The sequence below is a fragment of the Armigeres subalbatus genome, chromosome 2 (genome assembly GCF_024139115.2).
Source record: "Armigeres subalbatus isolate Guangzhou_Male chromosome 2, GZ_Asu_2, whole genome shotgun sequence".
Taxonomy (NCBI): Eukaryota; Metazoa; Arthropoda; class Insecta; order Diptera; family Culicidae; genus Armigeres; species Armigeres subalbatus.
Window position 1 is genome coordinate 165111295 of NC_085140.1, and position 13187 is coordinate 165124481.

Genomic DNA, 13187 nt, shown 5'->3' on the forward strand with positions numbered 1-13187 from the left:
TATATCTTTAACTGGTTTTCTCGCAACAAGTTGCATTCAACGCGGAATCTTGTCCCATTGTTTCGTATTGAAAATTGGCGGAATCGGACTATGGAGTTATGGCCAAAATACATTTTTCAAAATCTCACTCATTTTAGTCACATATGTACCCTCAGCCGATTTGCTCGCAAGAAGTTGCATTCGATGCAGAATCCGGTCCCATTGTTTTCTGTTGAAAATTGGCCGGATCGGACTATAGGCTCAGAAGTTATGGTCAAAATACTTTTTTTTCACCAAAAGTGCGTAGATATTACTCACTCGAAAGAAACGAGAAAGGCACCATCACCGCTAGGTGGATTAATCTGGGTTTTGTTAAATATCTTTGCTGTGCATATGCACAGCACATGTTTCGAAATGGAGAAATTGCAAAAAAATAGCCTTTATGGTAAAAACAACCTAACCCCTACATACAGTCAATGTGGTGGTATGGCTATAGTGACCGCATCCCATCGCCATTTTTGTTGATATTCTAGGTTCGAATCCCGTTACGGTTATAACATTTTTGTAATTGCTTATTGAAAATTGTCGCGAAAATTGAGTGAGGCATAAAAGTGATGAAACGAAAAAAGAAATTTATCAAGTAGGCAAGATTTCACTTATCTTATATGTTCGTTCTAGAGAAAAGGAAGGCTGGGAGAAAGATGTTTTCGCCATAAATTACGAAAAAAGATTCTCCTCCGACCCGAAAATCGCTTGATTTCGTCTCATCGACACGAAAAGTACGAACCCTGTCTTTGAGTTTTGAGCTAGTGAGTTGGGAATAGCATAGCACGTATGAAAATTCGTTTGAACGAACAACCATTTAATTAATGAGTTGTGAAAAACGATAGTCTTTTCTGAAATCTGGATGATAGGCTAGTTTGGAAAACTTCTCGAAGCTATAAACGTAATTTGTAATATATTCACAAAAAATATAAATAATATAAAGGTATTTCTAGGTAAATGTTGTTTCATAAGTGTTAAGTGATTCGAGGCTATCAAAATGTTATTTAAAATGAAAACCTGTTGATATTTACAGTGATCGTTCGCTAATTGGGGCACGACCTCACCCCAACTAGCGAATGCCGTTCGCTAATTGGGGCGTTTTGACAAGCATCACTGTTGTTAACTTTTTGCATTGAACAAAGGAAAATTTTACGAGCCAAAAATTTTGCCAAACACGGAAACAAAACGTCAACGCGTTTTTGACATCGTTTGTTGAAAAATATTAGAGCATAGAACATAGTTCAATACCTAACCAATTTCAAAGACGCTTCTTTAAATTTTTATTTATCATTCCATCCGTCCGTGCGTGCATTTGATTCTATTCACGCTTTTGCAGCCCTAAAAAAGTGCAACGCTTTTTTATGCCACTCACATTCATTATGGAGTCAGCCTTATTTGAATACAATGCCCACATTTACTAGGACCTGGCATGGTGGGCCATAAGTGGAACGTCCCTTTTATTTTTTTTCTTCTCAATTGCAAAGTTCGTCAATCTTTGCCATTGTGGTACAGTGGTGATACACTCAAGGTAATTCGATCGAGATAGGTTGCACCCGTCGAAAGAATGCGACTATTAAATGTGTGTTTTATTAGGGGCATGGATCGACAGTTCTTGCTTTTTGCATAAGAGTTGCAAGATTATATACTACCCAGTCACCACATAGTCAGCTTTTAGAGTTGACGTCAGTTGAATTGATTGTCGCCTCCCGCCTGATTTATCAACCACCGAATTGCTCAGCTGATACTATCTGCACGGCGCGGACTGGTTTAGGCTGCGTTGTGAAACTCCCTTAAGGGGTGTGTCACTTTTGTCGTTGAGATCATTGGCTTTGCATGTTTGATATGAGTTTTATACCTACGTGACGGTCAGCACACACGTCAAAGCGCACGTGACACAGCTATAAATCATTGATGTTGTTGATACTTTTCAAATTGCTTGATGATCCCATATTCAAACAAGTCTAGTGCTTTTCGAATAAGTGATAGTACTATTTCGCCTTATGACAAGTCTAGTTTGTTGTTTTTAGAAATTGAAACCAACTGCAACGAATGCAAAAATTCAAATCTTAATCAAAGTTTATAAAGTGTTATAAAGATTGAAGATGTAACAAAACTAAAATGATTAATAACAAGTTTTCTGCTCAGCTTAGCTTAGACTTAAAATGATAAATAACAAGTTTTATGTAACAAAAATAAATATTAATTGCATATAATTATTGCATTTGGTAATGATACGTATTATGATTTTCAAAGAAGTAATAAAACTATTGTAATTCATTGGAAGCAATAATCGGGTAGAGCTGAAGCCTGCTTTTTATAATAACTAATCAGATGCTTCAAAGCAAGACCATGCTGAAAGCGGCTAGGTTCGATTCCCGGTTCGGCCTAGGAAATTTTGCGATTCGAAGTTTTCTTGACTTTCCTGGGCATAAAAGAATCATTGTGTTAGCCTCATGATGTACGAATACAAAAATGTTAACTTGGCTTAGAAACCTCGCAGGTAATAATTGTGAAAAAGCTTAATGAACACTAAGCTGCGAGGCGGCAGTGTCCCAGCGGGGGATGTAATGCCAAAAAGCAGAAGAAGCAGAATCAGCAAGCACGTCTATGTTTTGAAAAACCGCAATAGTGAAGAATACACAGCACACAGGCGTCATCACGCCACGTACATGCGAGGGTAATGCCACATTAGAGAGAGTGACATCGCAAATCACTCACTTCTGCGGCAATGATGGTTGCCATTTAATACCGAGCCAGTAAACGATATTAACCATCGGTGGAGGGTCTGTTTCCAATCTTCTGGCTCTCATGGCGAACATCTCATAATAGAGTTCTTAGTTCTTACGTTATGCTGTAACTAAAATTTTGATTGATAGGTTATTCGCATATCAGCGGGACGAGAAAAACACGTTTCGTGAAGTTATAATGAAAATATTATTTTTTGCATCAATATGTTTCATCTGTATAGTAGCACAGCGTGCACTAGCACAGAACAATCGAGAACGTTATAATTATAAGATTGGTTGATGAATGATAAACCAGTTTCTGGGGACCGGTAGGTTTCTCCCCGCTTTGTTGAACAAACCTTTCAGTTCAGTTTGCAAAACAACTCCAACAAACTGATAGGAAGTCTCGTATCGTCTTCTAACCACGCATTGAAATCTAACACGGCGAGGCTTCCGGTGGCTTTATGCGCGTGCCCAGAACCTGACGAAAACGATGACAAAATTCTAGCCGCCACATTTTTTTTATTAGGTAAATAGCAATCGGTAACCAAAGAAGCAATTCGATCCGATTCTAAAATGTGTACAACTTGTTGGAAAACGAACTTGTGGTGACTCATTACCATGACAGCAAATTTAACGAGCGAAACAATTGCGACCAATTTATTTCCGTCATGATTATGGACAATTTAAATGCTGCTCACCCGACAAAAACACAATGGCAGAAAATAAATTCACATTTTACGGAGCCAAAACGGTTTTACCAAAGCGCCTAACGTCACATGATTGATTTCAATATTCCTTCTAGCGGTGCTAGTGCTTTTTGGATGCATTAGAAAAGACAAACAGAAGCATTTATAAGAAAAGTCCTGGGTAGAAGTAGGATTAATTTATAATTATTTGCATCCATTCCTATTCCGGGTGGAATTCCCGGCAGGGTCCTTTTCCCAGCATATGCTCTAAAACCAAAGATAGAAACATTATTTTGACAAAACTCCTGTATGATCGTGTGTGCTTCCGAGACATCTAGTTGGAATTGAAGTTAAAGATGCAATTTCGATTTCAGAGGGCTGTGCCGCATTTCTATGACAAAAACTAAGATTTGGTTTGTCAAACTTTTTCGATTGTCAAAAATGTGTTTTGATCATTACTCCAGAACGAGGAAAGCAATCTGATCCATTTTCTAATCAAATTCTCATCCAATTCACAACAAACGCAGTACAAAGGCAACACCCTGCAAAATATTTGAAACACGATTGAGCGGTGTAATCCCTTTTCAATGGTATCAATCGAATCAATTTCCATCGCATTCAACTTGCGAATCTGCGACTGCTGACTTAAGGACAAGGCTCCCGGAATCCAAATCTAAATGCACTCGCGTTTTCGAGAGCACAGCATTCAAAAACCGGAACCTACTGCGACGCAGCAAACCTAGAATAATAAAAATGACAGCTGTGCGTGGCTTCCATTTTGAATGAGGTTCTCTTGAAAACGTGAGTGCATTTAGATTTGGATTCCGGAAGGCTTGCCCTTAAGGATTGGCTAGTGCAGAATTTCATGCCTTAGCAAAAGCTGTCACTTGAAGCTCTTTTTAATTTTATTACTCTTCATATGAATGAGAACAAATTGACAAAAAAATCTTTGAATTTGAAATATCTGCAGTTCTAAAATATCGCAACTCATTTGAGTCAAGCATTTTTGCGAACCACTAGACGAAACTGGGATAATATGCACACCAGGTACTAAACAACCAAAAACATGTGAAATTTAACAAGAAATTCATCTGTTTGGTTTTGCTCCTGCTAAAGTGACTTTTTACGTACAAATACTACATCGATCAATTCAATATCTTTGTTTTGAGAAAATGTGTGTGGAATTCTTGGAGGACCTAAGATGTTTTGATGAATATTTTGTTCTAACTTTTTTTTAGGGTCAGGAAATTAGTTTTCGATCAGTGCCTTTACTTTATCATTATCGCTGACAAAAAATCGAATCACTACCACTATTATCCACTAAAAACTAGTATATCGCCCCACCGATGATTGTAAGATTTTCTAAGTATTCTACATAAGAACCTACCAAAACCTGTATAAGAACTGGGCATATGCGAAAATGTAATTGTAATGTGTAATGTTATGTGATGTTGAGGATGATGAAGTAATGTAATTGTAATGTTTAAAATGTAATTTTCACATTTTTCAGTTCTATTACATGAAATACAAGACACGAATTGGCATCAAAACATTTTAGGATTATCGTGGCAATTCGCATGACCGAATGTTTGCATGAAATGCAATTTTCATATTGTTGCATTGTTTAACATTCGTTTTCAATAAACTGCAACGCAAGAATATCATTGTTGCTGAATTACTTTACTAGTCGGCAAAACACAAAAAAATCATGTAATCCTCAAGAAACTTTTAGCTGCAGTGGGAAGAACTGAATATTATAAGTAATAGAGTTCCTGCATAGATGGCCTTCATAGAAAATGTTTCTACAGATGTTCCAGTGATTAAGTTTTCAAAAAACAAAAACATCTTTAAGTAAAACCGTGAAGGAAGCTTGAGAGATAATAGCGAGGAACCTTTGGAAAAATAACCACGAGAGAATCAGTACAGAAATCCATAGCACAGAAACTCTCGTGGTCTGGAATGCCCACCAGAATAAAATAAAAAAAATGAAAAATTACCTGGTAGTGATACTGCCTTTCTCGCAATAAACTAAGACACTAACCTTTTTGGTTAATCGTAGGAGAGACTGGGTAAACTTGATCCCATTGGCTCATTTACGATATATGACAGCCAAAAATATATAAATTTACACGGTTTTCGCGCGTATTGTCTAAGAAACATTAAATTTACTTTCATGGATTGCGATAGTCTGTAAATTGATGTTGTTATTTATGTACAATCGATTTTTTGGAGTGTTGTCAAAAATCGAATTTTCAAATATTCGGAGGAAATTTAACCCTCTCCAAGAACTTGGTTTGAAAAAAGAAGAATGGTGCTCTCTGTTTTTTTATATTTCTTTTTTTTTCAAATTATGTAGATTTTCCGGCTTGCCGAGTTTATTCATGAACGAGTTTTGTTATGGAATTCAACAGTGTCAAATCAAGTCAAGTCTCCCAAATGATCAAGTCTCCTCACCTTCCCCGAATCAAATTCAATAATAGTCAACAAGGTTTTGCCACCTGTCGAAAGCAACTTGTTGCGAGAAAATCGTTTAAGTATTGCGATATAAAAAGTAGGTTAATATGTTTCTTATCTTTTGTGAGAACATACTCACAGACAAACAGACAATTGCTCTGTTCGTCGAGCTGAAAATAAAACAATATGGATATACGAGCCTTTTTCCTGGCCTTTGACTGGAAAAAATAAATATTATTTCTATATATTTTCTAGAATAAATTTTGACGAATTTCATGCTAGCTTCCTAGTATTAATAAAGTACTTAGCTTTTTTTAAATTATTTTGAAATAAATAAAAATAATTCAGCATCTTATGCAGGTTTTGAAAAATGTTCTGTCAGGACTCGCAAAGTAAAATTTAGGTAGCCTCATGAGTCATTAGTTATTGTTAGATACTAAGGAGATACTAATTAAAATGCAGACATTCTGACATAAATGTGTGCCCAACAAACATTTAAGACGCAAAAAGCGCTTATATAGCCAGAAATTGTCTTCTTCATTAAAACTTGTTCGACTAAAATTGTTTGTTGGGTGGATCCAGAGTCGCAGGATCAACTTTGTTCATTGATATACAAATTCCCATAGCAGCTCTATCTCTATAGTAAAATAGTGACAGAGTGGCGTCAGCAAAAGAAGTGACTGCATTCTTCTATAAGAAAAAAAAGAAACTCGAAAAACGCAAGCACAAACTTTGGCTAGATAACGTCTGAATTTATCAAGTCAGTCCCAAATTCTTGCCGGTCTAATCGTCAGACCGAAAAGCTATACGATGGTCACAACACCGTCATCAAACGAAAACATCAGTTTTTTGTCCATATATGTTTTTTTGCAACCACTTCTCGGAACGCATCATTTCTACGAAGTGCACTGGAGCCAGGAATAACCGCAACGGAATTAGCTGCAAATGACAAAAATATATCTTTTTTCATCCATCCTTTTTGGCGCCATCCGTCTTCGTTGTTAATTATTACCATCGTCATAGTTTGCAATAGGGACTTCATGGCGGCGACCTAGATACGTGTCTTTGGTAAAATTCGATTTGTATCTGGGAGATATAACGCCGAAGCTTCTTAGGGGCTGTCCATATACGTGAACAGTTTGGGGGAAAAGGGGAGGGGGGAATGACGAATGTTTACGATTTTTGAAAAAAATGTATAAGTAGTTGTTCACGCTGGGGAGGGGAATATCTAAAACTTACCAAAACCTGTCCACGTAGTATATGGACAGCCCCTTAGTGTAAAAACGTGTTATACATATCAAAGCGCACACAAGGAAATTAGGGATTATAAAGGACTAAAATTAAATTGTGATGTTGTTTTTTGCAACGCTATCAAGTTTTAAATTACTGATTTTAAACGTTCTCGGAAACTTGTTCCATAAAATTTTAAGACCTAATAGGCCACAATATTGATCAACGACTTTGCATCCCCCGACAAAGAAACATGTAATATGCTGCTAAATTTCTAAGTTCATCCCTGGCTCATATCGTGGCATTTCCTCCATTTGATGGCATTTCCCGCGAAAATCATGCTGACAGAACATGTCAGTCATGTTCGCGCGAACAAAATTCGCCTACACGGGCGCACGGGCAGTTGCAGTACACGACAAACATGGTACCGACGGGCGTCGTTGTCATTTAGTACATGCGGACAGTTCATTTCCGTACCTTCCCGTGAACAGTCCGGTGGCAGTCTCGCGGATGGTGGCGGTCTAGGTGATCAAGCGAGAACGCAAAACTGGGTGTCACTTGGTTTTGGATTGTTTTTGTTAGTGTGTACTGTGTACATAACAACAAGCTGAGCTCGAATGGTGCTTTCATCCTCTGACAAAGTCGCCGGTAAAATACCGTACCACAACATCACTTGGTAACTTGATATAACCCTGCTAAGGTACTACCTTCGTTAAGCATTCAAATTGTTGTCAACCTTGCTATGGATAAAAAGTTTTTGCAAACTTGTGTGAAATTTTATGCATCTGCATATCTAACGCTATACCATCCGGGAATCGATGCTGTACGGTAGAGCTCGGGTGACGGATGATGGAATGCTTCCGAGAAATTTCCTGAACTAATTTATGATGTTCGCGCTCGGTAGCGCTACATCAAAAGACCTCTTTTTAGTTCAAGTATGTTCATTGCCTCGGTTAAAGGACGTGCTATTTTGTGCGTTCTGTTTCTTCAACAAGCTACTGCCACTATAGAAAAACGTATTTTAATTCGCCAGTTTCAGTTAACTGTTGCATGCGAAGCCATAACTGTATGGAATGATATAAAAGTTCAATGGTTCTGAATGCAATAGAAACATAAAATTCGAATATTGATTTAGTCTTCTGAAATGTCAAGTTGAAATGGACCGAACTTTAAAAATCGCGAACAGCAAAATGGTTTGACGCAAAACGATCACAAATGTCAGCGCATTTTATCACATTTTGCGGCACTCCTCTGAACGCCTTATTCCTTATACATATAACCACTTAACAAATACGAGCGCCGAAGATCAAGATAGTGAGCTCCGTGCCGCCAATGAGTCTACGTGATCGAAATGAGCGTCGCTGCGCTTCCAGCACCCTGGCATTGTGCTACTAATACCGAGCTACTCGCGACCAACTCTGGACCAACCGGTTCGACAACGTTGTAAAACTTCCAATCGACCAGCATCAGCAACCAATCGAACAAACCACCGAGGTTTTTAATGGGAGAAGCCAAATTTTCACCATGCACGCAGTTGGTGGCAACAGCGGTGACAAAGTTTTTACTTTGCACGTGATCCGATTTATGATAAACGAATCGAAAGCTTCGAGGACATCCACGGAAAAAATGGTAACCTAATTCTGTGGTTAACATTCGATGGCCTGTAACAGAGCAAGTTGAAGTCGGAGTCATCATTTTGAAAACTACTACAGTCATGACATATATACATGACGTAAGAAACAATAAATTGAAACTAATTAAAAAAGAATACCGCGGATTATGTCGTGGCGGAATGACAACGGCGACAAGAGAGTCCCAGTTGCTAGGTTGTAATTCGCGCGCATTTTCTTTATAAGGCCAAGTTACCAAGTAGTGTTATGGTTCTTCAAGTCCCCCCTTTCGGTGGCGAACGTCGATAAAGGCTGTCTTTGGATTGATAAAAAAAAATATCTTGACGTCTTAACATAACTACAAGATGTGCTATTAATGAAGAAGTGTTATTGAATCCTCAACCCCTTTTCATCTCTTTTCAATTTAACTAACATGTCTAATAAACATAATACAATACGCCTGGTGATGATCGTCTGACGTTAATGTCCAAGTCGGGTGTTCCAATACCCGGAAAATAGGCAATTAACTTTGATTGAACTGAATTCAATGTCTATAAGACCATAGCAAGAGCGCTTTACGGTATGCCTTAAAAACCACGAATGATTTGTTAAAATAATGATCAAAATCAACACATCCGAAATTTCGAATCAAGAGATAGAAATACATCTTAATGTTTGTTTTATATAGTAATTTAACATGACGGATGGACAAAACTACCAAGGTTAATAGTTCAATACACACGGATAATCTTATTTGTATTCAAATAATCAATCTTTGTTTATTGCAATAAGCAAATTAAACACATTTCCTTTTGGTATTACTGTGTTAAACACATTGACGCACCAGCAAGTAAGCGTCTGGAATCAAAATGAGAACGATAAACTTGAATCAGACGAAGGGCTTCCGATATTAGGTCATGGATTTCTACAAGGTGTACATGAAGAAACTGATTGGTACTCAATTACTCGTATATCGAAAACATGATCTAAACTTTTCAGAAAACAAAACACGGAAAGTAACGTAGTGCAGAAACAATTCCCGTGCACACAACAAGACCATGCTAGCTTTAAATCCCGATCTTGTTCAAACCGTTTTTAATGATATATTTTGCCTTTCTCGTATTCTAAGTATACGGAAAGGCTATAGAGCTGCTTTTTTTATTTGTAACTACTCAATAGAGAACATAAATTGTAGTTCAAGAAGAATAACAAAGGAACGAAAAACATCATATGGATGCTACATACGTCTAAGAACATAGCAAAGAAACAACTGAGCACATTGACCAATGGATCCATTGACCAATGCCAATTCCATAGAAATAATTCAAATTTTAATCACATCGCATCAAAACTAAATACATATTTCAGCAGCACACCCCGTACATGACATCAAGATGCATTCGATCACCTCTTCGGCGGCTACAGTTTTGTTTAGTAACTCTCACTCTCCCTTTTTACGCGCGGTACAGCCCCGTTGCATCCAAACATGCAGCGATGCAGCATGCACTGGACAGTGGACACACTATATGGACAGTAACCGCTCGATAGGCACTCATTTCCGGCAGCATTTCTTGCGATCGATCTAATGATTAAATTCATTTAGTGCAGCACCATCGGAATCACTGGAATTCCAATCAGGTTTCACTTGGCGACGGTTGACAGTGACAAGTCAATTCCGAGGTGCAATTATACGACAGATTACGTCAGTTTCAGATTAGACTTATTTGGCTAAAACTTACATTTGAATCAGTCAATCGGTTATCCGAGCTTTACTCCAGAGAAGAAAAACGGCTCTGTATCGTCTTCGTAGAGGAACAGCTTTTAGAATAGAAACTCTTTAAGTGGTTTGGCCGTTCGATGGACTGCCTTGCCGGAACACACGATCTTGATGACCTTTTAACGGTTCTAAATTGCTAGTTTTCGTTCTGTCTCGCTTGGGGAGTTTTCAACGCACTTCTCTTCGGTTACTGTTTTTTACTTGAATGTTCATAAAACTTTTGCACTTCTAGTACAAGCCTTATGCCTCACGTGAAACAATAAAATTGCTTAACTTGATTACAGTCATCTTGGATGACCGTCGTAGCAACAAAGACGTAAGATAATTGAGAGAACCGCCACTTCTCACAATTCGCTGTATGCGATCCACACGGCTGCGACCGTATGTTACAGATTTTTTTCTGGATCTCCGGGTGCACTAAATTGTTTCCGTCACTTACGTCTTTCCTGCTTGTGTGCTTGATAAACGATGTGCTTCCAATTTTTTTCCTGAAGGAAACTTCTTTTCCCTCCAATGCACGCACGAGTTCAAACCGATAAATTTAATTCTTTATTATCCTTCTCGCCTCCAGCACGTTATTACTATGCGCCGGATACACTTTCTATATACTCTTGGTAATTCTCGCAGCACACGGTCGCAAATCAGTCGAGTCAACAGAGAAAAAACCGCGATCTATACTTTTGCAGTGAGCCTTGAAACGATTGCATCAAAATAAGCGAAGACCGATCGTTTAAGCTAATTTTATTGGTTTAAAAACTGTCGCTTTTAAGTACTTGTTTCATCAATAAGCGCGAAAGGATATTTATCAATTGTGCACGATTGTAGTGTGCTCGCTCTGTATTGTTTTAAAAGCAAACTGCAATTAAACTTCTGATGTTGATTATGTATACTTTGTGGCGGTAGATGATCACTGCTTCCTAACCACGTTGTGTATGTTCTGTTTTTCCTCCTTTCCTTGTTAAGTGATGTTTATTGCACTTTGGTTAGCACTGTGTGCCTAAGGGCTTCTCTGTGTTGTGCTGCAGTAGACTTCTCGGATACAACTGAGCCGACAATTTTATCTTTTTCTCAACTTATACTTTTCTTCTCATTTGATCATTTATTTGATTCACACTTCTCCGGGCCCGTCTCCACGTTCTCCATTGACGGCGCCTTTCTGCTCCATTCAACGTCTGACTGGTCTGTAATATCGTTTCTTATCGTTTAGATTCTCTCCTTCACTTGCGTCGTCTCTCGGGAGGTGCGCTGCTGTGTGTATATTTTTTGTATCACTCTGCCATCGTATCTCTTACCTTATATTCTTTTACCCATTTACCGCCCCACAAGTTTGCCTTTTACAGCTGTATTGCAGGCAACACAGTCGTAACACTCTGTCCGCAGCAAAAGCAACAGTTTCCTCCCATAAACTGCTGTCGCACTTATCCAACACTCTCCAACTATGCTCGCAACATTCTCTTTGCTCTTTAAGCTCACTCTCGTCGTCGCAGCCTGTTCGAAAATTTCCCACCAAAGTAAAACACCGAGACAAGGGAAAAAAAAACTTATCACCATAAATAAGATAACGAATTCACTTGTTCGGCTCTTTTACATCCGATCTACATTAATCTTATTACTCCTTAACCCCACACGCGTGCACTTTTCTTCAGGTTTCCGTTGTATTATAAACTTGATTACGCATATGAAAAGGTTGCTGGTAAACGACGAATCAATCATTTTCCGCCTAATCGTGCGATATTCGATATTTTTCAAAAAAGAAAACTCGCCATGCACTCGTTTCAATTGCTAACTGTGTAGTACGAATTTTCAACGCGATTAATTTGACGAGTCAGGCATAAGTAGGTATGTGTTCACTTGTTGCACTGTTCTTAAGGACTAAGCCGAAGCATTAGCTGAATTTAGAGCATACAGCCCGTCGGTGCGTGCGTTTGATCGGTTGTCGATATATGTAGCGCAAGAAACAGCAGCGATGACGACGTTGTCGTCGACAGATGCATATGACTTGCAATCGAAACAGTGCGGTTGGTGAGAGAAATAGGTAGGCATATGCTTTAATGAGAGAAACGAGTTTTCCCGAGAGAAATACGATCGGGAACGACCAAAGGCCTACACAGCATACATATTGCATACAACATGCAACTCAAAATTACGACAAATGCAGTTATAACAGCTTAGTCAAATGGAGCACTGCGTACCGACATATGTGTATTTATGATGCATGTCTACGAATTTGTAAGTAGTCGTGTGTATGCAATGCACTTCATCAACGTGATATGATCTGCACGGTGCACACGACAACATTACATCGAGGGACGATAAGATCATTTGGGTACACCCAATCTAATTGGGAAAAATCTAATAAGAAACTGTTTAACTGATTGCATTATGTTATCCACCATGTACAGTTCGATTGTCGGTTCAGTCTGCATAGTAGGGGAACTGGGGGTAGGACGCCCACGTTAAGGAAAATGCCATTTTTATCAATGAAAACCACCATTTCAGCCAGTTTTCATCAGCGCATACTGAAGAACAGCATATCTGCGACTGACTACCGATAACAGATATCTAATTGTCCATTTTATTGCACAGAAATTTGATTTTTAAAAGCACCCGAAAAAATGATTTTGAAACCATGCGGGGAGAGATGCGCCAGTGGATGGGTTAAAACGCGCATGTGTTT

The 13187-nt window shown here is 38.5% G+C and overlaps 2 protein-coding genes across 6 annotated transcripts in view; both read right to left on the reverse strand.

Moving 5' to 3' along the window:
• Window positions 1-13187, reverse strand: part of LOC134211131 (ion transport peptide) — a 204340-nt gene that overhangs the window by 50244 nt on the left and 140909 nt on the right. Inside the window, exon 1 of one of the 5 annotated variants that reach the window (XR_009978936.1) lies at window positions 10473-12388. The exons of the other annotated variants lie outside the window; for them this stretch is intronic. The gene's annotated coding sequence lies outside the window, so the exon portion shown is untranslated. Of the gene's footprint in view, window positions 1-10472; window positions 12389-13187 lie in introns of those variants that run through there. 5 annotated transcript variants of the gene reach the window in all.
• LOC134211130 (deoxyribodipyrimidine photo-lyase-like) overlaps window positions 1-13187 on the reverse strand; it is a 193974-nt gene that overhangs the window by 37481 nt on the left and 143306 nt on the right. The window lies entirely within an intron of this gene.